Source organism: Mustela nivalis (genome assembly GCF_964662115.1).
Source record: "Mustela nivalis genome assembly, chromosome: 15".
NCBI classification, from domain to species: Eukaryota; Metazoa; Chordata; class Mammalia; order Carnivora; family Mustelidae; genus Mustela; species Mustela nivalis.
Genome location: NC_139034.1, coordinates 9073966 through 9101663, shown reverse-complemented (window position 1 = coordinate 9101663; position 27698 = coordinate 9073966). Strand labels below are relative to the sequence as shown.

Here is a 27698-nt window from a genome sequence, read left to right as displayed (position 1 = left end):
TCAGAGGGTCTAGAATTCTGGAAGACAGAGGGGTACCTACATGTCTGACCCTCAGTTTACAACCTTGGACACTAGGTCTGTAATGAGCCTCCGGGGGAGACGACACCTCCCCCATGTCCTACTCAGTACTGAAGGAGGTTAGGTGTCTTGCGGGACTCCATGGCAATGAACTCTTGGAAGCTCCCCTGGCTTTCTGCTCTGTGGAGATGCTTTGCCATCTTTCCCTGTAACAAGTCTTGGCTTTGGGCCTGACCATACATGCAGAGTCTCGTGAGTCCTTCCAGTGTGTCTCAGGAGTGGTCTGAGGGACCCCACACGTGAGACAAATTGGAATCATGGATAAGAGGATACAATGAGAATAGAGCATCACCTCTGTGAGATGCCCACCAGAATACATAACCTGAACCTCATCATAAGAACACAAAGAGGGGCAATCGTTGAGATGAACCCAAAGAGGGACAATCTATAAAATAATCTATAATTTTCAAAAGCGTCGAGATTTTTAAAGCCAAGAAAAGACTGTTTCAAATGTAAAAAGACAAAAGAGACATGAATACTAAGATAACATGTCTTTCTGAACTGGATTGTTTTGTTCCAGAAAAAACAGTACTGGGACATCCGTGCTAATGAAATACCTTCTACTAGAACAGTTAACATGCCAGCATGACTTGCCCCAGGGGGGTGACTATGGCAATAGGGAAACTTCCCTTTGGTGGGAAACAGCCACTCACGTGTTCATGTTCATACCTTACGTTTGAGTGGTTTTGGGTAAATAAGCATTCTTGGTACTGTTCATACAACTTTTCTTTGAGCTTGAGATTGTTCCAAAATAAAAAGTAAAATAATAAGAATGGTGATGACGCGATTCCATTCCTCGACACCAAATACCAAATGAGAGAGAGCACAAGATCCTAGGTGGGGCTAGCAGGAGCGACAGTAGAGGCGAGGAAAAGCATCTTCCCCACTCTTTCTCCTCACCAAGACCAAGTTTACATAAAGCATGCAAGCTCCAAAGTCAAGTATTTTAACTGTACTGGTTGATGATTCTTAAACAACTTTCATTAAGTGGAGAAAATCACTGGAGGTTGCAGAGCTGACTGTTGCTTACCCAGGAATAACTTAGTGAGTCTTAATTACTTAATGATAAAACTAGGCATTTTTATTCTGTAGATTTTCAGGCATAACTTTCATCTCGGAAAGCCCATCTACATGACCCACTGCCAGAGAACTACTACCAAATTTTAAAAACGTTACATTACCGTTTGTGTGCTTCCTGTTTGCTGCGACATTCTTCACAGTAATATTTGTACTCACTGCACAGAGTTTCTGTGTTGCTGAAACCCCTGTGTAAAATTCAAGATAAATTTATTTAGTCTATACCAGAAAACTGTGTATTCATTTAAAAGTACTCTAAACCAAAGATATTCATTAAACTTCCAAAATAAGTAACTCTCCATTTACCTTAAGCAGTGAGTGATCGATGTGTTTTGTTCCACATCAACAGAAAGGTCTAAAAAATCTTCATCTTTGCTGCTTATCTGTAAAAATAGGGAATTACCTCTGATTTCTTTAACTGTCAGTAAATCATTGTTCTGAAGTGACAGAATTAAATGCATTCTTTCTATTAGTAGTAGTAAGTACATGAAGAAATCATCTTCCACGAGTTCAAAAGAAATCTACTGGATCTGGATTATCCAAAAGGACACTGAGTAAAGGACTCTCAACACACGTACAGGTGAAACAGCAAAGTCCACCTGTGACTGATTCCCTTTCCAGCAACGATGAGGATGGGAAATCACATCATTTTCCAAAACCTTGGTATTATGGTGAAACAAGAAACAAACTGCCCATATATACTAATTCTTAAAGAAAACACGGGCTAAGACTAAATGGGGACACTTGGCAAAGGGCATCACACCTGTGCTGTTTTATTATTCAAGGAAATAATTTTGCCTAAAATGCCAAATTACAATCTTCACTGACAACCAAATTATAGTCTTCATCGATGACCTCCTTTAATCCTTCTTCTTCTTCAAAAATAAAATCTAACATAAAGTACTGTTTGAATTATGGGTAACTCATCTGATTTAAAAAAAATTCAAGTTATTACTTATTCATTTGAATTGGATTAGGACAGAACTTCAGAAATCAATTTTCCTAGCTCTTCCCTTCAAAGACTCTATGCCTAATGTTAGCACACAACAGGAGATCTCTTGACTGTACCTCTCACACACAAGGGCTATAAGCCCAGTGCAGTAAATGCCTTCCTGCTTCAACAGTGCATCAATTTTATAAGATCAGCATCATTAACTTGTGACAGATTACGTGGCTGTACATACTATGTACTTACACAAACAGGAGTAGCTATGGGTACCATGTACGTACATTCTAGGGACACCATGAGGGAAATGACCTGGATCTCAAAAGATTCAGTGAAAAAGAGAATAAGAAAGACTCATCACAGAGGAAAGGGAACGTGAGGTCCTAAGGAAAAAGAATCAGCCCATTTTGGGAGGAAGAAGGGTAGGATGTCAAGGGATAGTATGGGACAGACAGGCGAAAGCCAGACTGAGCAGGGCCTTATGTGTAGGCTAAAGAGAAATAAAGATTAGAGAGTCTGGTGTTTCTCAAAATGAGGTTTGTGGTTCTCAGGCACGGCCTCAGGGGTCTTCATTTTAGATTTTGATCTTTATTATAGCATACAAACTTTGACATAACGATTGTTCTGGATCACCTGGATATATCTGAGTTACTACGTTTGGATTTACAGTTCTGTTGGTACTGGGAAACTACCAAGTGGGGCAGTATTTAACTCTTTAAAGTGTCTGGTTGTTGCTGGACTCGCCCATTCTAACGTCAGGTCACACCCAGGATGTGGAAGACTCAGTAAAGCCCTATAGGCTAGAGATGTGGGTGGGGAGTCATTAGCACAGGCGATAACAAAATGGAACATGACCCTCCCAAGGCAGAACAACAAGCAGCCCAAAACAAAAGCCTGGAGGAAGCCCACATTTGAAGGATTAATAGCAGAAAAAGAATGGGACCAGAAGAAAGCATCAAAGAACAGAAGAACACAAGAAGAGGGTGCCATTACAGAAACCCAATCTTCTACCAACTGGGACATTAATCACTGTGTTACTAACATCTGCCATATGAACTCTGTCTCCCCGAAGCCCACTCTGAATCTGCACAACTCCGTCCCACTCCCACCTGGATAGGTCAGCTCCACTGTTGTCCAACTCCCACAGACTCATGCTTACTTGAACTACAACATACTGTACTGGAATTACCTATCTGTTGGAAGCCTGCATGCTCACCTGTGAGCATCTTGAGATCAGAATTGAGGTCTTACTCATCTTCCGCCAACCTCTACCCATCTTCGACCTGGCATAGTTGGTACTCAAACAGTTGTACGAAACTAAATGAAGAAATGCTAATATATTCATTCTGAGAAATTCTCAATTTCATTCCTCTAGCTAAACTTGATAAAGGCATGGTACTAATGATCATTTACTGAGACTGCAAGAGGGCGATTGAGATTTTGAGGAAATATTCTCAATTCATACCCTTAATTCTTATGAGACTATCTGCAAATACATATTGCAGACCACAGGAGGACCTAGCTAGCGAGGAATGGGTGGAAGGATCACTATCCATCCATTACAAGTAAAATTAATAAATATTTGAGCAAAACAAGAATGGGTGATATCACTTTCTCCATCTAATCCTCACTCCCATCATCCTCAGTCTGTAACATAAACTTCAAAGACCTTATATCACAGTAACCCCAAACCCTCCCAAATCTACTTTGCCAGCTTCACCTATTACTGCATTTCTCAACACGCTAAACAAATTTAACTATTTTCTGTTTTATCGAAGAGGATGAGTTATACATATCTTCTAACACAGACCAAACTCCATCATATCAAACATCAAAAGCATCTGTCAAGTTCTCTGATTGTACCTATTATTCCAACCAAACCACTGCTCTAATAATTGGACAATATATTTACTTAGAGCTCAGCTTAATAAAATTCTTCTTTATAAGATCTACAAAACTTGTGTTAAAAAACAAATGGAGTTGGTTAGATAGAATAAATATGAGTACTGAGACGACCAATTCCTGCCATCAAACATTGCCCAAACTCTTACTACAATTAACTAATGGCTGCAGCAGTGAGCAATAATCCTTACTCTAACCCAAAAACATCTTCACAGCATGTTAATATATTTAAACACTCAATTATACCTCTTTCACTTGATGTGAGAGAGGGTCACCAATAAAAATGTATTTCCACAAAAGAATTTTCTTTATTACTACTGTGTCCTTCATTAACTAAAATTATACTACTGACAACTATAATTTTCCAAATGCCTGATTATAGTTAAACAGATCAATGCATAATCAACAGTCAATAGATCATTAATCGGTATAGGTCATGGTTCTATTTAAAGACCCTATCTTTTAATTCATGGTGGAACCAAAACAGTCACCATTTGCTTTGAGAGAGAGAGAGAGAGAGAAAGAAACTACAATATTACTTACATTAGAGCCAAAAACAAACAAACAAAAAAACCCCACTCATCTATACAAACATAACAAAATAAAATATGTACAAGATCAACATGAAAACTACAAGATGATTTCTTTCTAAATCAAAGAAGATGTAGATAAATGTACAGTCCATGTAAATGGACAGTTGGACTCAAGACTGTGAAGACGCAGTTTTTCCCAACTTCATCTACAGAGTCAAGGCAATCCCCTTTGAAATCACAGCACACTATCTTGTGGACAATGCTAGTTTTTAAATATTGTGTGATTCTACGGTTTATATGGAGAAGCACAAGGCCCAGAGCAGACAAAGCAATAGTCATCATAACTTGGGAGGCAGCTGAATGGATAAGTGAATAAGTGAATGGATAAATTGCAGAATATCCACATCATGAAATGTAATTAAGTGAAAAAAAGAAATGAGCTACAAAGCTACTTCTCTATGATTCCAAATATACGACATTCTGGAAAAGTCAAAACTATGGAGGCAGTAAAATGATCAGGGGTTGCCAGGGATTTGGAGAGGAAGGAGGGATGAATTTGTGAAACAAAGGGTGAAACTACTCTGTATGATACTTTAATGACAGACACGTGTCATTATACATTTGTCAAAACAGATGGAACCCCAGAACAGGCAATACCAAGACTGAACTCAAAATATGAACTACAGATTTTAGTTAATGTGTCATGGGGCGCCTGGGTGGCTCAGTCAGTTAAGCAGTTAAGCATCTGCCTTCGGCACAGGTCACGATCCCAGAATGGATCGAGCCCCACATCTGGCCCCTTGCTCAGCGGAAAGCCTGCTTCTCCCTCTCCCTCTGCCCGCTGCTTCCCCTACTTGTGCTCTCTGTCCAATAAATAAATAAAATCTTAAAATAATAATAATAATAATGTATCATTATCGGTCCATCAACTGCAACAAATGTACCTCATTAATACCAGACATGAATCATAGGGGAAAGTGGAAGAAAGAGAGAGAGAGAGTTGGGAACTTTCTGTACTTTCTACTCAATTTTTCTGAAGTCCATTAATTAAAAAATACAATTTCCTATTGGCCTCACTCAACATACTAGGTATGTTTATCTGATTTAGACAAACAAGTAACCATGCTATTCTTCCAAACATCCATAAAACATCTGTCTTATTTATCTTGCTTGTGAATTCTCTTTTCCAATGGATGATGCTACTCTTCTGTGCTATTAAAGACTAGTCGTAGAACCATCATAGTAGGACTGGACCTGAGTGGATGCTAAATGTTGCGGGAGATTCTGATGAACAAGATATTTGTGTCTCCCCACAGACTGCCTTTACCAAGACATAAAAATAAGACATTATCAACCAGAGAAAGTGAACAACACCTTGAATGAGAGATCAAAATTTTGCCAATGAGAGGCAGACGGATATTGTGTGCCCACACGTGAGACCCTGAGAAAGACACGTTAACTGAATCACTCCAGCCAAGAATGCATACTTGCATCTCAGTTAGAAGGAAACATCAGATAAACTCATTATGAGAAATGTTAGATTTTTTTTTAAAAAGGACATATTCTTTAAAAATGTAAATGTCTTAAGAAGGTAATGATACTACGAAAGGACTGGGCTATCTGACCCCACATAAAATCCATTTTCAAGCTTCTTCCCTACTGCTCCGCTTTACGAAATATCCAGCAGTGGGTATTTCCCCCTGCTTGAGTGTACACAGTATGCTTTAGTTTTTATTCCAACAATCAACAATAAACATAACTGCAGGAAAAGGGAAAACAAATTAATGTACCTCCCTGACCTGTAAGTTTCTTATGGACTTAAGTAAGACACAGACGAACAATTTCCAGAACATGATTCTATGGCCTCTTACACAGAAATAAAAACAAATACAGTTGACCCCTGAGCAATGAGGGGGGGTGACAGGTACCAAAACCTCCTACCCACGCTGCCACTGTGGAAAATCATCTGAGTCTCCAAAAAGCTAACTATAAGAGCCTTCGGTTGACCAGAAGCCTTATTGATAACATAAAACTTGATTAACACACACTTTGTGTATGTATCATAGTATGTATTTATAATAAAGTTAGCTACAAAAAGTGTCGTTAAGAAAATTATTTTTAAAAACCTCACATTTACAATACTATACGTATACAAAAAAAAATAAAAAATAAAATCTACAAATAAGTGGACCCATGCAGTTCAAGCCCCTGTTGTTCAAGGGTGAACTACGGTCCAAACCGCAGTAAGTATTTTTCGGTCAGCTCAGGTATTCACTGTTTATAAGCAGCATTACTACAGAGCATACCGAGTATGAGAGCAAGTACAGCTTCGATAATTCATTTATGCTACACCTAAGAAATTACCACCTTCATGTTCATCTCTCACACTCCATCTCTAGGAAGTATTAATAAAAATGAATTAAATCTGCTCTATACAAAATTTGATGACATACTTACAGTTTCACAAGTAAGACATCTGGTTTCATTTGTCAGTGTTCGCTGAAAAATCTCGTGAACCCACGTTGGGTCTGGTGTGCTGTTGTTGTTCTCATTGTCAATATTACCGTTAGGTAAAAGGCCATTTTGTTTCTCCTGCTTTCTTTCTTCTTGTAAAATATCAGCAATTGTATTTAGCAGGTAATTTAAGAATTCATGGGCATCTTGCTGCATGTAGTTGTCAAAAAGTTCTAAAAATAAAAATATATTAGAAAATTACTTCAAAATTAATAACCTGATTAAAACTAGATGGAAAACAGATATCCAATATTCTATCAGAACTAAATACAAATGTCTGGTATTGTCAGTCATGTACAAGAAACAGATTATCTTTCACAAAAACATATGACTAAACTTGGAGAAAATACAGTTAAGACAAATGAGGATCTTCTTTTTAAAGCAACAATATTAAGTGATCCACGAGAATTGTGGGCCATGCATCCTAGGGATTCAGTCAGAGGTGAGGCCTGGAACCTGGAACTTTCCAAAGTTCCTCCAGGGGACTCGGATCTGCAGTCAGGTATAGGAAACATCGGTATCACAAATGATCTATTCAATCCAGATAATCTCTAAAAGTGAGATTTTGTAACTCTGTGAAATGTTCCCTGTAACTATACAAATGAAAAAATATCACCGAAAACCAGTCACTAACATGAACTGCTTTATACCCAGCACTGGACATCACACCACTGAAACTGAAAGGTAAGGACTTCACAGGCAGTGTTGCAGGTGATCTTTTAACAACTCTGTGACTATGTTATTGTCATCTTCCAAATGAGGGAATGGGATCAGAGAGGGAAAGTCATGCGCCAGGAAGTGGCAGGCCCAGGACACAAAGCAGGCAGTCCCCAAGCAGCCCAGCTGCATACAAAGCAGCCTGCCCAGGGAGGCCCTGCCCCACAACTGGTTCCTGTTGCTCAGCGATCACACACACTGAGAAGACCTGGCCAGCAATATTTTACCTTTAGATACTCAAGGCACATTTAATAAATTCCAAAGATATCACAACTGACATTTTTCAAATAAAAGACAACAAATTAGGAACAAAACTTAGGCAAAGTCTAAGATAAAAAGAACAAAAAATTACATTTTAGAAGAGCTACAGTTATGACTGCATAAAATTAAGTTTCTGTGCATTAGAAAACTGAAAAGGTTTAAAAAAAAACCCATAAAAACTATTAACAGCTTCAACACATAAAGAGCTTATACAAAAGGAAATACCAAGTGTGGAAATCAACAATTTATAAAAACAGAAGTCAAAAAGTTAAAAAATGTGAGAAAATGTTCAATCTATGGTAATCAAAAAGGCCTTGATTTTCTGGTCTGGAAAAGGGAATACCATCTTCTTTTGCAAAGTTACTGTACAAACAGAATGGGAACTAGTGAAAATGTGGATTTGGGAAGTACAGTCAAAACAAATAAAGACTCATTTCACTCTTGGTGTCAAAAAGACCTGTAAGAAGCCTCAGATGTAAGGTGCAGCTGCTCGAGCAAGACTGTCCGCATTCCTAGGATGGTTCGACCTTTCATTACATGTATGTCACAGGCAATTTATTAAACCTCCTTCTTGGAGTTCAAGTCAAACTCAATAATACTAATGCAGTTAGAGCCACTCCCCACTTCTCTTCTTTAAACTTGTCCTGAGGGATTTGATTAGCCTCCAACAAGCCCTTTATGTTTAAGAACAATGAAAGCCTTGAGTCCTGAGAGATACTGCATTAGCCTATGTGGCGTTAACATTTAACTGATGATAATTTGGTATTGTGTGTCCAGTGGTTTTTGCCCATGAGGGTCAGATCCAAGAGACTGTGACACCATTCCCCATCCCCTGTTGCCGCCAGAAGTCTGTGTGTCACTCTCGACACTGACACAGCTCACTGCAAAACCTCCCAGCTGTCTACTCTATCTTCCTGAGACAAACCAAGTCATGGTCAGAACCCTTAGATGGTTCCACCGCTGGACGGGTCTAGGCAAGGCTGGGGTAACTGAAGTCAATCACCTTTCACTTTGCCTCTCAGTGCAATGATGCCTCATCCCTGAAAATACTAGTCTACCTCCCAACCCCACTCTCCCATCCTCTATTACTCTGAGTCGTTTATTGTTCCTTATTTCCTTCCTCATCCTTGGGATTTTCTTCTTTCTCAACCCTTTCTGCTGTTCCCTCCAGAACAAGGTTCTGTTCTAAACTCCCCATCTTTTCAGCCTCTGGCATTTTTGAGCTCCTTGCAGCCACTTCTAAATCATTACACTTTGCTTTGCATATGAAAAACTCACCCTCAGTCAAAAAACCTGTTAGGTCTGGCCATACTACCCTGAACCTCCTTCTTTCTGTGGTCATCTGTCAACTTCCCCTCACCTCCTAAAGGCCTGATTCCTGGCCTCTTTGTCCATCCTGACTCCTTCACCAACCCTGACACTTTGAGTGTCTGGGCAGCTCTAGAAGTGTACAGGACACCCTTAAAAGTCCCCTTTTTATCTCTCACTTACTCATCTATCACCAGGTCACAAAAGAACCATCCATGTCTGCTAAGAAGGAAATAGGCTAGAGTTGATTAGTCTTCAAGGAAAATACGAACAAATTGGAAAAGTCAGCGAGGAATCTAAAAGGAAGAATAATGGGAGAGCACCATAAAAATATTTCATAAAAACTCTAAGGGCCTAGTTAAAGTGAGATATGAACAATTTACTCTATATGCTGGCTCTCTGTATGCTGGCTCAATGCCACAGTCTAAAGTAGTCTCTTTCCCACGAAATCAAGTTTTTTGTAACCAAAGTTTTGTTTTTGTTTTTTTTTTTAATATTTTATTTATTTATTTGACAGAGACCACAACTAGGCAGAGAAGCAGACAGAGAGGAGGAAGCAGGCTCCCTGAGGAGCAGAGAGCCCAATGTGGGGCTTGATCCCAGGACCCTGGGATCATGACCTGAGCCGAAGGCAGAGGCTTTAACCCACTGAGCCACCCAGGCACCCCCTAACCAAAATTTTAATGAATGTATTTTTGCCATGAATATTTAAAATAAACTATAAAATTAGAAAATAACTAAAAAGATATAAATTTCAAAACTTCTGGTTAAGAAAAAACAATAAACAATAAGTCTCGTTTTTTTTTCCTGTTAGAAGTTATTTTAGCATCTATGCATGTCTTTCAAAATAATTTATAAAGAAAAAATAGGCAAATACTTTTGTTTTTTTGAAGCTTGAAACAACTTTTTTTAGATGTTGTTCTTTTAACACAGAACAAAGGACTTCACATGCACAGACATACCTCAACTGACTTGAACACTCTGGAAATGAGATATAGAGTAAACCAGAAAATACTCTTAAAGCATTTTGTTGAAATATTTAAAATAATTTGCAGTCCATTTTTTATAAACACATTATGGTAAATGTGCCAGACTCTCGCTATGCCTGAGTAGTCAATACAAATTTAAAAACTTCAACCAGCACCACATAAACAGGAAAACAACATCAACAAAATGGCCACAGACAAGACCCGTAAAATGGAGTACACTTAATTTCTAAAATCTTGGTTTCCTTATGGTTTGCTTTCTTTTCTGCTAAGTAGCATGATGGGAAAGGTGGGCTTCAAAGTTGCTTTGGCAAATTAAACAAATTCACTCATTCACTCACTCACTCATCAAATATTTAGTAAGCACCTACTACATGCCAGGAACTAGATTACATGCTGGGAATACAATGGTGACCAAAAACAAATGGCTTCCCCTCATCATGGAACTGACAGTCTAATGGGACAATTTCATTATTAAATAAATGAATATGAAAGGTATAAATTATTAAAGTCCCAAATAGCTGCAACATTAATGCAAAAAAAAGGGGGGGGACTAAATCAACGTGTAAAAATGTTATGTGTTCTTCATAATTCAGAAATAGTTAGCTTTCATTAATACAAAAATCTTTTACGCTCTTTTGGAGAAACAGGATTAAAATAAACATGGGAATTATTCACTCACATCTATTTAACAGGTGTTATTTGTAATAATTTCCTCACTTAAGGAAGACCAATCCTTAAATATATATTCTCACATATTTATATCAGTATCTCTCTGCATCACCTGAAGCATCGCTAGGTACATACAGGTTTCTTGAGAATAAGGATCTTTTCTGTCTCATTCACTGGTGTATCTCCAGCACCCAGGACAATGCCTGCCACATATTTAGATGTGCTTGGCGTTGTATGAATGAATGAACTACCAAATGAACAACAGGGGCGGAAACAGCTACGACAACATGGGAAGAAATCTGGGCCCAAACAATAGCGTGAACTACCTGTGCTGTTAAGACCCAGTGAGTCAGAGCACACAGCTACGTGTGCCAGCTGATGGGACTTTCAAGCCCCCCAGAAGTGATCCCAAGCCAAGTCACTGCTAGCTAGCACACAAGTAGCTCATCAGTCTGTGTTTTGAGTCTTCTAGAATGGTAGAGTGGCTATGGGAAGTTGGCAGTGTAGAACAGAGGGCTTTACTTCTTACCTAGTTTAGTGCAACAGCCTCCTGGCTGGCTTCCTGGGCTGTACTCATGCGGCCCATGCCCGCTCATGCTACCACACCACCCAGCAGCCAGATCAAAACACATCACCCACCTGCTCAGCAACCCTAACCGCTCACCATGGCTTTCAAATTAAAGCCCAAGTTCTAGGCCCTTGCCCTTTTGCTCTTACTCCACTCCAGCCACATGAATATTCTTGTCATCCTTGAATCACTCAGGGCAACTGCAATTTCGATTCTATCCACTTGGAACGAGTTTGCCTCGGATTTTCCAATGGCTTCTCACTTCAACTCTCTGAACTAACATAACTGATCAACTCCCTTTCCATGTTTTATTTTTTTTTTTTTCATGGAGATAACACATTAAATTACATGACTATTGGTCCTCTCCACTAGTTTCTGGCCGTCAACAGAAGCTAAATATAAAATAGTTAATCAATTCAAACTTTCAGCTAGTTTCCCCTCATTAGGGAGAACACATTTATGGAGCAAGTCTTATCACACTGTAAAATTTCTATGCTACAGTTCTTATATGCTATGGTTAGGAAACATGAATTAAAATTTTAAAAGCAAAAATCCATTACTGAAATTAAAACAGTTTCTTCCCAACTAATATCGAAATGATTAGCTATATAAAATATCAGTGGTTAACATAATATGGAGCTAGTATCGACTGCAAGTACAAAACATGACGTGTTTATTTACAGCATACCATGGAAGAAAACTGGTTTAAGAACAACAATCCAGGAAGTGGAGTGGCAGACGCTTTAGCTGGGGCACCTGCGGAGTAAACAGATGCTGTGCGGCGGCTCGTAGTCGGTGTCCGAGGGTGCAGGCCACCATGAACCGGCTCCAGGAGGACTACGACCCCTACGCAGTAGAAGAGCCTAGCAACGAAGAACCCGCTTTGAGCAGTTCTGAAGATGAAGTGGATGTGCTTTTACATGGAACTCCTGACCAAAAACGAAAACCCATCAGAGAATGTCTTACTGGAGAAAGTGAATCATCTAGTGAAGATGAATTTGAAAAAGAAATGGAAGCCGAATTAAATTCTACCATAAAAAAAATGGAGGACAAGTTATCCTCTCTGGAAACAGGGTCTTCCTCGGGAACTGGAAAAGCTGGAACAGCTCTGACAAAGTACTATGATGATATATATTTTGATTCTGATTCTGAGGATGAAGACAAAACAGCACAGGTGACCAAGAAGAAGAAGAAAAAGCGACACAGGATTCCAACAAATGATGAGTTACTTTGTGATCCTGAAAAAGAGAACAGAGATCAGGCCTGGGTTGATGCACAGAGAAGAGGCTACCATGGTTTTGGAATACAAGGCCACATCAACAACAGCAGCCTGTTCCAAATAGTGATGCTGTCTTGAATTGCCCTGCCTGCATGACCACACTATGTCTTGATTGCCAAAGGCACGAATCCTACAAAACTCAGTATAGAGCAATGTTTGTGATGAATTGTTCTGTCAACAAAGAGGAGGTTCTAAGATACAAAATCCCAGAGAACAGGAAGAAAAGGCGAGGCCCTAAGAAGATGAGGTCCAACCATGAGGATGCTGCAGAGCCAGCAGAGGCACAAGCAGAAGATCTCTACCACCCAGTCATGTGCACCGAATGTTCCACTGAAGTGGCAGTCTATGACAAGGATGAAGTCTTTCATTTTTTCAACGTTTTAGCAAGTCATTCTTAAATAGCTAAGTTGGCATTTAATTGCCCAATACCGTATGTAAGGCAAATATGGACAGTTCTTTTCCTTCTGAGCGGTTATTTGAGGACACATTGTTGATCTTTTTGAAAGAGAATGATTGTCAGCCTTCATCTCTCCACCCCCTTAACATTTTTTTTTTCCCCAGCTCTGATGGGACTCATTATCAATTCCCTTTTTGAGGGACATTTGGAAACTATGGGCCTTTTTATATATTAAAGCTCTTTAGAATTTAAAAAAGAAAAAAAGAACAACAATCCAACAGTCAAAGTTAGTGGAAATTCTGAAATGGGCAACATCCATTTGTGCCATAGATTTAAACACAAACAAACAAACAAAAAACCCCAGCAAACATAAGGTCAGAAGGAGAGTTAAGCAATGGATAGTCCAGGAAAAAAAATCAAAAGGCAAAACTGTACTTCATACAAATGCCAGCAACATCAAATAATAAACATGCTTTTCCATTAAATACTGTTTCTGAGGTATAGAAAAATGAAACAAAACTATGAGAGCATAAGTTCATAAGTTTGGAATATTCACCCTGGAATCAATTTCATCAAACAAAAGAAGTATACTGTACAATGTACTCTGCCAAAACATTTAAAAATTTTTCAGAAAATACTGAATTATTAAAAAAATATAAACACTACAAAAACATTCTTGCTTTGACAAGCAAACATGTAAAGCCACAGAGACGCAACTTTCAAAACACAGTAACTTGAGCTCTGTGCGCTCTGTGTGCAGCGTGACTTCCTGTAAAAAGAAAATACTGTGTATTCTGTGTTTCATGTTTCTGATGCTGACCATTTCTAAAATACTAACAAAATCACCGAGAAAGATGGCATGTTCAAGTACCATGTACATGAATTTTCTACCAAGACAAAATCCCTGAAGTTTCATACCAATACAGACAAAATGACTTAAGGGACTTGAATCACTCAACCAAACTCTAACTGAGCTGTATTTGGTGTTCTTAAAAACAGAAGATACTACACAGATTTCTAACTTAAGAGAGATGTTTGGATTTCATAGGGAAAACACAAAAAGATTTGTTTTTGTGAATGAATGATCAACTGCTTTGTATCTGTTTACAGAGGAAATGAACAAAATCTTTTAACAGGTGAATCAGATTCAAGAATAATAGCCTACTGCCATGTTATCTCAGTGTCTTCTTACACAGGACACTGGATATGACCCAGGCTTATCTCAGTTCATGGGATAATGAACAGTGTCCATGCAGTTAAGGACAGCATTATTCAATGGTGTGTTGGGTAACCAATCTTAAAGACGTCTCAAATCTTATTTCTGTGAGCATCTTTTGATAATAAATCAAACTAAAAATACCACTCAATTTTATTTCCACAATGATTAAACTGGCTACATCAAACAAAACCCAGAATTCTACATGTGATTTAAATCCTGCTTGAGGGGTGCCTGGGTGGCTCAGTGGGTTAAAGCCTCTACCTTCGGCTCAGGTCGTGATTCCCAGAGTCCTGGGATCGAGCCCTGGATCGGGCTCTCCACTTGGCAGGAAGCCTGTTTCCTCCTCTCTCTGCCTGCCTCTCCTGCCTACCTGTGATCTCTGTCAAATAAATACATAAAATCTTAAAAAAAAAACAAAACTAATGCAAATTTTAAAAAAATAGATAAATCCTACTTTAATTTTCTGAGGTAACATAACACAGCAGAAAGAATATGGGACTTAGATGTCAGAAACATGTGTGGGACCCTTGTAAGTCATTTTAACTCCTCTGAGCATCCACTATTTCATATAAAATGAGGTAATAACATCTGACTTCTGGGCCTGCTGTGAGCATTATACAAATCTAAAAGAAAAACATTGAAGAGAGAAATGAGAAGACAGGCTTAATCAGTAACTATTTTAAAAAGGGGGTCAGTGGAGTTAAAACCACCTACACCTACCCTAAGCCAAAAAGTTTCTGGAAAGCTTTTTAGCCTCTATTCTTTGCAGGGCTAAAGTGGGAGAGATCACATGCTCTCTAAATCAGGGTAGTGTAAAGATCCAATGGGTTAACAGACGTAAAACAGACATGAAGCAGACATGAAACAGACATGCTACTATAAAAACAACAGATAATGGGTGGAAGCCCCAACTTTATTCTCCATAGAACAGCCAAGCAGGCAAAAATAAATAAAAATAAAATAAAATAAAAAATTTATCATTTCTCATTTCCTGGCATACAGAATGTAATCTTTGTAGAACATACTTCCAACATTAATCATACCTCATATTAATTACTGTGTGATTACCTCCCTCACTGAACTAGCACTTCCTTCAAGACAGGAACGTCAGCTTTGGTTTTTCCATGGCTAACGTACGTTCAGTCTTAGATGATGCTCAGTCAGTGCCTGCTGAACTGTGGTGTGCTATTATTTACCCTTACTGGTACGTAAGAATACGTTCAGAAGTAGAAGAATTACCATTTTCCTTCCGTAATCTTGTTATGAACTTCTTAGGAGGAATCTTCTTCAGAGTGGCTATGCTATGGAAGAGGTCTGCTAGGCAGGTAAGAAGGTTCTCCTTCTTCCTAGGTTGACTCTTGTATGCTAGAACTTTTTCCCGAAATGGATGACAAAAATAAAGTGCTTGAAGAACTGAATTACAGTAGCAGGTATTCCCAAACTAGAATAGGAAAAAAAAAAAAAACCTTGTTAAATATGGGGCAACACATTTTCAAGAGAATGAATTTCCATGTATAGTTAAGAAAACAGAGAGAAGATAGGGAATTTATGGTCCTCATAAATTATCTGAGAGTAGAAATAATTATTCTGTCTGCTAATCTGCCATTTGAACATTAAACGGATGCTCCAGGCATTGGTTTCAGGTTAAAACAGAAAGAAAATATATGCACTAAATTTGGCCTTCATGAAAACTAATTTTAAAACTATACAGTTTAAACAGTAAGAGTAATTAAAAATCTTAGACTTCTTTATAATTCTTTTTTCAATTCCCATTGTTACATTGTAGATATTAAGCATTTCATATATTATACATTTTAAAATATAACTATCAAAAATTCTTTTGAAAAGACACAAAAGTGAGGTTTTCTATCAGATTCTTAAGTGCCATCAAAAAATAAAAACAAAGGGTCCCTGAGTGGCTCAGTTGGTTAAGCGTCTGCCTCCAACTCAGTTCATGATCCCAGGGTTCTAGCATTGAGCCCTGCATCAGGCTTCCCTGCTCAGTGGGGAGTGTGCTCCCTCCTCTCCTCCTGACCCTCCCCGCAACTCCCCCCCGCCACCCACCACTCATGTTTGCTCTCTCTCCAATGAATAAATTAAAAAAATCTAAAAAATATTAATAATAAAAAGCAAATAAAATGAGAACCTCTGAAATGTTAGATTAAAAATTTTCAAGGGCACCTGGGTGGCTCAGTCGGTTAAGTGTCTGCCTTCTGCTCAAGACATGATCCTGGGGTCCTGGGATCAAGCCCCACATTAGGCTCCCTGCCAAGCGGGGAGTCTGTTTCTCCCTCTGCTCCTACCATCCATCCCCCCACACTGTGTTTTCTCTCAACTAAATGAATAAATAAAAATCTTAAAAACAACAACAACTTTTCAGTATGCTAGCACAACCACCACTGAAATGCTGAGATACCTGCACATCACTCTTGATATATTACAAACAGACTTCAGGTGCATTGAATCCTCCACATGAACCGACTTCTTACCAGCCGTGTGTAACTACAGCCTACTGAACTTTAACGTCCTCCTCTTTAATAATGGGGGGAAATAATCCTACCTTAGGAGACAATGACACACAATTTGATCAACATTCATTGTCTTCCTTTTTCCTTCCCACTAAGACACACTGGTTCCCAAAGCGAGCTGACAAAACACCCATACGTTGATTGATGAGGACGTGGGGAGACTTTGAATGTGGAAGAAGAGGGAAGAGGACACTTCTCAAAGCACTACCAGGCAGGGAGGTCACATCCTCACTAACCTAAAAAGCCTAGGCAGAGGAGACTGTTTTAAGGGGCAGTGTCAAGGTGCCTGGGTGGCTCTGACGGTTAAGCACCGGACTCTTGGTTTCTGCTCAGGAGCTGATCTCATCATGGTATCAGGCTTTGGGATCGAGCCCCAATTCAGGTTCTGTGCCCAGCGGAGAATCTGCTTGAGATTCTCTCTCCCACTGCCCTACCCAACCCAAACTTGCACACACACTTTCTCTCTAAAAATAAGTATTTTTTTTTTTAAGGGTAATGTCAAACACATCCACAGACATGTACATTTACTTATATTTAAAAACCAGGAAGGATAAATTAAAAACTAATAAAAATGGTTATAGAGAAAGAGGAAGAGTAGAGAGGAATCAAAGTACCTTTTTAAAAATATTTACTTTGCATCGATCATTTTTTAAACTAAATTAAATCCAAAATATCTCAGAGGAAAAAAAGAAATTCCTAAAGCTGAAAGGAAACAGAGATCAGTGACACCTAAATGTTTATCCAGTCCGTGGGAGAACTACACAAAAAATTAGTTCGAGCAACTTTAAAACATGGAGTTTTTACTATCCATGCGTATTGAAATAGTCTAAGAATAAAAAGAAGAAATCTTTTTTTTAATAATTTCTTTTTTTAAGATTTTATTTTATTTATTTGGCAGAGATCGCAAGTAGACAGAGATGCAGGCAGAAGGGGTGGGGGAAGGCTATCCACTGAGCAGAGAGCCCAATGCAGGGCTTGATCCCAGGACCCTGAGATCATAACCTGAGCCAAAGGCAGAGGCTTAAACCCACTAAGCCACCCAGATGCCCCTTAAATTGGAATTTAAAGTATTAGTATAAACTCGAGTTTGTGTGTGTGTCTGTGTGTGTGTGTGTGTGTGTGTGTGTGTGTGTGTGTTTTCAACTTCTATCCACTGAAAGGCCTAGCAGCAACAAGTTTCCCTGGCACACAGATTGTAGTCTTTAAGAACCTTTTTCCCACAAAAAGGAACTAGGATGTCTTACAGATATGGCTACACTAGGTCTGGGACAGGAATTATACAAATGTAGATCAGCCTGGAATATATTTTGTACCGATTCAAGAGCCAAATTTCATTCAAAAGAAATACTGCAATTGATAAAAAGCACATTAATCATATAAATATTTATGAATTAATAATGATATTTTATAAAACCTTTCATTAGACTCCATGGATGCTGTAAACTCATATATAAAAGGAGAACATCAAAGTTTTATCTTGTTCCCTCCCTCCCCCCAGCCCCGAGAGCTAGCACATGAGCACGGGGGTAGAGAGTAGGGGCAGAGGGAGAGAGAGAATCCCAAGCAGGCTCCACACCCAGCATGGAGCCAGGCAAGGGGCTTGATCACAGGATCCTGAGATCATGACCTGAGCCAAAATCTAGAGTTGAATGCTTAATTGACTGAGCCACCCAGGTGCCCCTTATCTTGTCTTTTTTATTTGAGAAAGAGAGCATGAGAAGGGGGAGGGTCGGAGGGAGAAGCAGACTCCCCACTGAGCAGGGAGCCTGATGGGGGACTAGATCCTGGGACTCCAGAATCACGACCTGGGCCGAAGGCAGTCGCTTAACCAACGGAGCCACCCAGATGCCCCTTATCTTGTCTTTCTTGTAAGAACTATGGTTCACAGGGAATTAAAGAGTTGATGAAGAAGGTCCAGATCATAGAATAAATCCAGCTAATAAATTTAGAAGAAATGACTACAAATGATGGAGTAGGAAATAATTATCAATGGATACCAAAAGCGTTAGTGGCTGATGGGAACTTGAAAAACTATCTGAAGCCCCAGTGCACTACAAATTAAAAATGAACAGCCAGGACGCCTTGGTCGCTCAGTGGGTTAAGCCACTGCCTTCGGCTCAGGTCATGATCTCAGTGTCTTGGGATGGAGTCCCATATTGGGCTCTCTGCTCAGCAGGGAGCCTGTTTCCTCCTCTCTCTCTCACTCTCTCTCTGCCTGCCTCTCTGCCTACTTGGTGGTCTCTGTCTGTCAAATAAAATAAATAAAATCTTAAAAAAATAAAAATAAAAATGAACAGCCAAACCTTTGTCTCTTGCAGAAATATGTAGCAACTCTTAGGAAGAATTCCTGTCTTAAAAAACAAAAGTACTACATTTTTTTAAACTAATAAATTTCAATCACATGTCTAGACCTATCTACCAATTTACAAGATATTTAAGGAACAGAGAAATGAATTAAACAATACCACACACACAAAAAAGAAAAGAATAGAACATGAGGCCCAATGAGAATATATGATTTTTACATTCCTATTGGTGGTCAGAGCCAAGAAGTGGTTTCCATAAAAACAAGTGCTTTAAAGGCTTTCTAGGTAAATGCTAAAAGAAGTAGATGAAAAGGAGATGATACATTGGTACTACTGATAAATGTAACTCTGGATATACTTTAATAAAGCCTATCCGGGGGCTAAGTACACCTGCAGTAGAATCTACAATGTTACTGAGATTAATTTACCGATTATTCAGTATTAATTAGTCTGAAAAATATTAGTATTTGTATCACAGTCTAATGAAGCTAATGACCAATAAACTATGCCTCTGCCATCAGAGAGAAGAGTCACTCTCCATCACTGGACACTTCTGTTAAAGAATACGCAACAGGGATTTGAATGACTTCCACAGAACAGGTAAAAGCAAAAGACAGCGTTTCGCAGTATATTAGAAAAATTTATAATAAAGGTTGACCAAATTATAAAAAAAAGAGAAAAATGGAATGATAAGCTAAGGAACCAGAGGGAGTCTATTCTTTTGTACAGAATGCTGGGAGGTAGACTCCTGCTCATCTTCTGAACATAAGGCAATGAGTAACATTATAATCAGTTCTCTGGGGTCTTCTCGTATGGTCTTGCACTGATCTTCATCAATCCCATTAAAGAAAAATCAAAGCTTGAAACTACTACAATTTCTCCAGAACAAGCAGTAACTTTCGATCTTATTCATAACTCTGAAAATTTGTCTTCAGCTTCCCTGACAGTAACTTTCCTCCAAGTTCCTAAAACCTAAAAATGTATCTCGCTAGTGTGTAGCTTTCATGCAAAAGATTGTCTGCGATGATTTCCCCCACACTCCTGTTTCTGAATGCTCAATTTCCACAAAAGACATTGCTTTAAGGGTTGAAACCTACCCTATGTCTTCTCAGCTTGTTTTGAAGATCAAAGGTATAACCAGGTTCAAAATAAAGGGAAGCAAATTTTTAAAAGCCACCACTCTCCTCAAGGTCTGAGCATTGACTTTTTCAGTTGCTTACTGGACACAATGACATCCTCTACTGCCTTTTGCTCCTGGTTTTAAGATAAATGCCCCCTCCACAAATCTTTATCATAGCCCCATCACTAAGATTATCTTGAACACACATCCCTAATAAATACAAATAAAAATTATATGGTTCATCATATACATGAAAATACACTTTTATAAAATGTAAATTTATATACATAAAAATATACATTACATACAGTCAGCCTTTCAACAGTGCAGGAGTTAAGGGTGCTAACCCCTCACATAGCCAAAAATCTGTGTGTAACTTTCAACTTCCCAAAAACTTCACTAATAACAGACTACTGCTTACCAGAAGCCTCACCTATAACAATTAATTAACACACATTTTGTATGTTATGTGTATTATATATAATAAAGTAAGCTAGAGAAAAGAAAATGCTATCAAGAAAATCATAAAAGAAAATACAATACTATACTGTGTACCAAAAAAAAAGCAAACCGCACATAGATGGACCTAGACAGCTCAAACCTGTGTTGTTCAACAGTCAACTGTGTAACAAATGTGACTGAGACAAAATAAATATGTAAAATTTTTATCTTATTTACATTAATTTTGTTTTCACTAAAAATTATTAATATTTAAGTGACAGCAATGAAACAAAGTGCACCGTGTGATAAACTGTGGGCTATAGATTTTAATATTCGATTGCAGGTCTGAGTTTACGTTCAGTTATTTCTGAATGTGGCTTTAATGGCAATCAAAGATAGATACACAGATGCATAGACAGGTCCAAGGGGGAAAGTTTCCTTTACGGCCTTACTGTATTTTCTAAATTAAATTCTCCATCCTATCTACCAAATTTGCTTGAATTCACTGGAGTGATCATCGGCCTTGAAAGCAGCACCGCTCAGCATCGAAGCGAACAGGCTCTGAAAGCAAACTGTCTAGGTCCAAGTATGCTTCTGCTCTCTGACCTCTGGAAACTGCCACGCCACTCCGCTTATCCGCGTCCTCGGCTGTAAACGGGGTTTGTAACACAGGGCCCACCTTCTAAAATCTTGAAAAGAACTAAACTAATAATCCACCTGAAGCACTAACAACAGTTCCCTGGCCTTCATCACGGCACTGTTATTTTTGAAACTATCTTTTTAAGTCATTTGACCATTTTGAAAAATTAGATTAACAGAAATTAAATCGTATCATCTCTAAATCTACCTTGAAATTGTACTAGTTTATAAACATATAAATGAATAGGAGACAGTTACACTGTCAACTCTTTAGTGCTATGGAACTTGAAGTGACATAGGACCACTTCACACATGGATAGAGTGTGGATACTAGTATCAAACATTTAATAAGAATTAATAAGGCTGGGGCCCCTGGGTGGCTCAGTCAATTGAGCATCTGACTATATTGATTTCAGTTCAAGTCATGATCTCAAGAGTCCCGGGATGGAGTTCCACATCCGACGCCACCCTCCGGACTCTACCCTCTGCGGGCTCCACACTCAGCGGGAAGTCCCTCTCCCTCTGCCGCCCCCCCCCCACCCAGCTATCTCCAGCCCCCGTTGGGTGCACACACTCTCTCTCCATAAAATGAATAAAAGAATCTTTAAAAACAAGAATTAGTAAGGCTTCGCTCTCATTTTTAGATAAAAATAAACATTAGTGATTCTGTATTTCTTTCCACAGCCCAATCGTTCATCTTACATATATCATTTGGAGACTACTGGTGTTTCCCACCATTATGTTAACAGTATCGCCTAAAAAGAAAAGTTTTAAAATGTTTAAATGCTCCACTGTCCCCCGTGCTGGAGGCTGGTGACGATGATGCCTATCCTCTTCTAAGGATATGAACATCCCCTTCTAAGGAAAGACCCTCTTCCCCTACTACAGTTTGTTTAGGTGGCCCTGTTTTTGAACACTGTACCAACATGCCCCTACTCACCAGTCTCACCACAGCCAAGTGGACCAGATCTAAAAGTGTCCTTCCATGTGCTAGTGGAAATGCATTCCTCACCACATACCCCTGAACTCCGCTGCCCCACCCTTTTTTACAGAAAATAACTTCTCTACATAAATTCTGCAAGGTTGTCAATCACAAACCCTTTCACAGACCCTGCCACAGGGCTGGACACTTGATCCAATCTCAGCAGAGGACTTGGGACACAACTGTTCTCTCGGATCTAATGTAAACATTCTCTGGGATCTCTGATAATCTAACCCTCAAGTAGCCTATGGCCATCGGGTGGAGAGAAACAAAATGACAATCAATTCAAACAAAAACAGAACCAAGACATTTGCGTAATCAACTTTATTCTTGAGGATGTCCTTTTATAACCCGCAAATGGAAAGAAAGTTTCATTTTTATTTGTCGCTGTTCTTCACAATGCTCCTGTCCCCTGGACCAATTCGAACCAATGACCACTAGCCATTCAGGTGTAAAAATCCTTTTGTAAGATGGTCTAGGAACTCAACTATTATTTCGTAACAAAGATCTTAGGGAAAAGCACCTTCCACTGTAACCTCACAAATACATTTGCTCAGGCGACATGTCTGTTGGCTCCTACTGTATTAGAAAATTAATACAGAACCATATCATAAAACAATGAGAAAAGACTATTTAAAAAGGTAGACTGCACAAAAGTAGGAAAGAGATACTACTAACTGAAATCACCCCTTTTCTATCTACATACAAAAAGAAGTACTCACTAGCTAAAAGATATAAGGGGAAAAAGGCAATCTGGTTCATTGGATCAAAACAATTCATTTTCAAAGAAGTTAGCTGACCCTATAAAGGTGACATTTAAGCAGGATATTCTGCTGCAACAGAAAGCTTTCAAAAGGCTACCGGGCCCACTCAAGATAGTTCCTGAACCCCCACTCCACAGTAGAATTCCTCCTGCTTTCTAATAACATCAGAAATATTAAAGCATTCACAAGAATTAAACCAACAGGAAATCCCCACTCAATGTATTTTGCAAAGTACAGTGACATACATCAGAATACTAAGAATGAACTGCCATCAAAGCGATCCTCTGTGAAAATATTCTTCCAAAAAAAGATCACTGCAACTGAAAGTAATGGAAAATAGGTTATAGTAACAATATGGAATGTAACCCCTATGTTGAATTTTCTGCCAGTTAATTAAACTGTGGTTATTTTTCTTCTGTCCATTAAAAAAAAAAAAAAAGTCTGATTTTCTAACTGCCCAAATACATGTACTATTTGCCAAAGGCAAGTGGTAGTGAATGACTGTGCCACTCACAAAAAGTCACAAAAAAATCCAGTCACAAAAAGCCAGTCACAAAAAGGCTCCAAACAGGCAGTTCTGATAGAAACCCTTCTCGGTGTAAGCTTTTTGTTAGAAGCAATTAAAATAAACCTTGAAAATGCATACTTAGCTAAGAGCATACTGATAAAAGAAAGAAAATACACGTGTGCCTCATTTTAACAAAATTCAATTATTGGAAAAGATAAACCAGAGTTCTTAAAGCAGTTACATTCCAGTGTTGTTTCAACACTAACTACCTTGTAGACAGGTACAGAGAGGGAAAAAAAAAGTCACAACATTACCTCTGAATTAAATAAGCTACCCTCTCCTACCCTCCCCCCACAAAGCTCCACCCTTCATTTTTAAGGGACTCCTATAGTGTGATTAACTCCAAAAATTTCTTAAAAAGGAAGAAGGCGCGGGGGGGGGGGGGAGAGAAAGAGTGATGATATTTTAAGAGCTGCAAAACAGGACCTATAGAAAAAAGTTAACAGTATAGAAGACAGTCGGAAGGTAGCCTGAAAGTTTAAATCACAGAGTTAAACACTATACTAGTTCTGCTGCATCTACTCTGACCACCAATTAATTTCTCAATATAATTCAGGTGTTCCTCAATCTTTCATAGTTGGAACGCTGGCTACCTCAGAGATCCCAATTTTTCATAATAACTAGGCACAGAGATCAGAAACTACATTTCTACCCATTAGATGAGTCTCTGGAAGGGATAAAAGACAAAGCTTCCTCTAAAGATCTCTTACTAACTCCACTCCCTCCTGCTTCTCTTGGGTGTTACTCAGTATCAGTTAGTCAGTTTCAGGGAGAAGCACAAATACCACCCTCTTAATTTGGATTGATTGATCCATGGAGAATAATAAAAATAAAACCTTCTTAGAAATCCTTTTTTTTTTTTTTTTACACAGCTGACACAGAGCAATATATCAGAGAAAAAACAGCATAACAAAAAAATAGACTAATTTCAGAACTCATTTTATAATAAATTTTCTCAAGGATGTTGTTTTAGTTGTTCTGAGTCTATCTACAGAAAAAGTTACAGTCAGACACAAAACGGAGAGACTGAAATACTTAAACTGGATAGGATTAAAGGTAAAACAGTCTTCAATATATAAAACATTCCTCTGCTGAAGAAAATGGGTCCTTCTGAGACACAATTCTAGACACACATCAACGTAAGAACGTGAACCGAATCCGGGTGGGAGCCGTAGGGAAGGAGTTCATGGGAGTGGAGCAGCTAGGGTGCTGCCCTTGCCAGAATTGCCAGAATGTACACCAGGCTTCCAATCACAGACACCTCTGCTCGTAAGCACGGATGCTTCAGACGTGAGAAGAGGCCCAGATCGTGTTAAACCAGGGAAATTAAATAGTCATCTCCCCACCTTCCCCACAAAACCCCAATAATATGACAGTAAAAGAAGATATTAAGCAAAAACTCAAAAGGCCAAGAAAAGGGGGGAGGGGTCGAGCTTCCCCTAAAAACACGGTCTGGTCAGAAGTCTTTTAAAATGACCATTTAGACCCCTAGATGACACTTACCCTTTCTTTCAACTGCAGGTTTAGTCTCCACAGAAGCTGCACAGAAGAATCCGGTTCAAAAGCCCTTCAGGACAGCAGAGGACAGCAGTGAGGCACCAAACAGAAGACAGAGGGCTCAACAAAACCCTGAACTAAGCTACCTCTGACAGAAACTGAAAGTCCCTCAGCACCAAGTAAGAGTCCCAGAGGAAATGCTCCAGCCATTGGAATGGGAGGTGGGGGGATGCAGCCATTTCTAACACCTGCCTGCCAAGGGTCACCCTAGAGGAAACCACAGCAGACAAGCTCCACCCATAGTACTCCAAGTCCCAATCAGCTTTTCAGAGTCTCACTTGTATGTGTGAATGAAATTTAAGGAAAGTTCCCATTAGAAAAGACGGAGTTTAAAACAGTGAGGGAGGGGGGGCTCAAAACAATCCAGTAAGCATAAGAAAACCTCACCAACAAAAATTATAAATAATATCTTGGGGGAAAAACCAGAATATTGCCTCCTTCTTCTATACTCGCCTCATGCTCTTCCCTACGCAGATCCTCTACACCACCTACTACGAGTCCATCGCCAAGTGGGGCCCCTTCTTCGGCTACTACTTCTTCAACGTCCTCCTGGTGATGCTGCAGCTGCTGCACGTGTTCTGGTCGTGCCTCATCCTCCGCATGATCTACAGCTTCGTGAAGAAAGGCCGGATGGAGAAGGACGTGCGCAGCGACGTGGAGGAGTCCGATTCGAGCGACGGGGAGGCGGTCCCCGAGCACCTGCCGCTGAAGAACGGCGCGGCTGCCAGGCCTGGGGCGGCCCAACCGACGGCCCTCGGAGCCGGACAGCTGGGCGGCTGGCCAACGGGCACACGCCGGCCACATAGCTCGCAGAGGCCCGGCCTTCAGGGCCGCCCCCAGTGCCCCATAGCTGGGATTTGGCTGGGGGCGGCTGGACTGGTGGCCCTGGGGCCAGCTCTGGAGACTGGGATGGCCCTCCCCCGGGGGGAGGGGAGAGGGCTAATGATCTGTCTCTAGCCCCTTCCTTCTGCCTGCCCTGCCCTGCCCTGCCCTTCCCTTGGGCAACTGGACAGAGCCGGGGAAGGTGGGCAGCAGCGGAGGGCCCAGCTCCAGGCTGAAAGGGGCCCTATAAAACATGAATGGAAAAAAAAAAAAAGATAAAAAAAATTAAGATAACACTCTACGAAATAAAAAGTGCAATGAACTGGACCAAAAAGGGCAATAGTCCAAAATGTAGAATAATATCAGATGATGAAAAAATGGAAGAAAAAGGAGGGAAAACAGAGAATGAATCTGCATTTCAATATGCAACTAAGACTATATGAAAAAAGAACAAAGAGATTACACTGATTGGAAGCAATTATCCAAATACTAGTATCAGATATATTCTAGAACTGAGGAAAATGAAACATGTCTAAATGGGTTGATAAACAGCCAACAACAGCAGGAGACACGAAGGACCACATCATGGGGCCTTGGGGTCTAAATGGTCCACAACAACAGCGGGAGGCACGAAGACGCATCATGAAATTTCAGAACACTGGCTATCCATTCACATTCTGAAAGGAAAGCCTCCCAGAACATCTTTCTAAGGGACAAAAGCCACACACAGAAGAGATGAAGAATCAGAAGGGCATCAGTCCTGCCGATGTCAACGGAAGCCAGAAGTCCACAGAGTAACCCCCTTACAATTCTAAAGGAAGGTTGTAACTTAGGATCTCCATCTAGTTTTGACAATAACCAAAACATTCTTAAATACACAAGATCTCAAAGTCACCTCCTGTGCACACTCCCTAAAGAAGCTACTACAGGAGGCGCCTGGGTGGCTCAGTGGGTTGGGGCCTCTGCCTTCGGCTCAGGTCATGATCCCAGGGTCGTGGGATCGAGCCCCACGTCGGGCTCTCCACTCAGCAGGGAGCCTTATTCCCTTCCTCTCTCTCTGCCTGCTTCTCTGCCTACTTGTGCGCTTTGTCTGTCAAATGAATAAATAAAATCTTTTAAAAAAAAATAGAAGAAGAAGAAGCTACTACAGAACACGTTCCACAAAGCAGGGAAAAACCCAAGCAGAAGAGGGGATCCGGGGAAGGAGAGAAGCGAAGGGCTGTCCGGGGTAACGGTAAAAGGAAGCAGAGGCCACACGGCAGGATGACAGGGCTCCAGAGGGATGTTAACATTCTGGGGCTGACGCAGTGCAAACTGGTACTGAGGAAGTCTTTTTGCATTTGTTAGTGCTGCTGAAGACTTGGAATAAATGAAAATTAAGGATGAAATTTAACGAAAATGAATAAATGAAAATTAAGGATGTGGAAAACTAAAGCAGTGGTGAATTCCACGCCAGAGCATGGGCAGGGACGGTGCTAGAAGAGGGCTAAGTCTCTGACCTACCGTACAGGACG

At 39.8% G+C, this 27698-nt stretch overlaps 2 protein-coding genes and 2 pseudogenes across 4 annotated transcripts in view; 2 read left to right on the top strand and 2 right to left on the bottom strand.

Annotated features, from left to right (window-relative positions):
• LOC309848892 (ubiquitin carboxyl-terminal hydrolase 12-like) overlaps nucleotides 1–25820 on the bottom strand; it is a 43248-nt pseudogene extending 17428 nt beyond the window's left edge. The window contains exons 1-6 of the transcript in view: nucleotides 25816–25820; nucleotides 25309–25372; nucleotides 15697–15898; nucleotides 6994–7223; nucleotides 1462–1538; nucleotides 1260–1343 (exon numbers count right to left, since the gene is read on the bottom strand). The product of the transcript in view is annotated as a ubiquitin carboxyl-terminal hydrolase 12-like (transcript). The remainder of the gene's footprint in view (nucleotides 1–1259; nucleotides 1344–1461; nucleotides 1539–6993; nucleotides 7224–15696; nucleotides 15899–25308; nucleotides 25373–25815) is intronic.
• LOC309848526 (ral guanine nucleotide dissociation stimulator-like) overlaps nucleotides 1–27698 on the top strand; it is a 438233-nt gene that overhangs the window by 185252 nt on the left and 225283 nt on the right. The gene's annotated exons all lie outside the window — the stretch shown is intronic.
• The window catches only part of LOC309848891 (uncharacterized protein), a gene marked incomplete at its 3' end in the record, with an annotated part of 339926 nt that overhangs the window by 102198 nt on the left and 210030 nt on the right, over nucleotides 1–27698 (bottom strand). The gene's annotated exons all lie outside the window — the stretch shown is intronic.
• On the top strand, nucleotides 12380–13412 carry LOC309848524 (E2F-associated phosphoprotein pseudogene; annotated as a pseudogene). The gene has a single exon. The product of its transcript is annotated as an E2F-associated phosphoprotein pseudogene (transcript).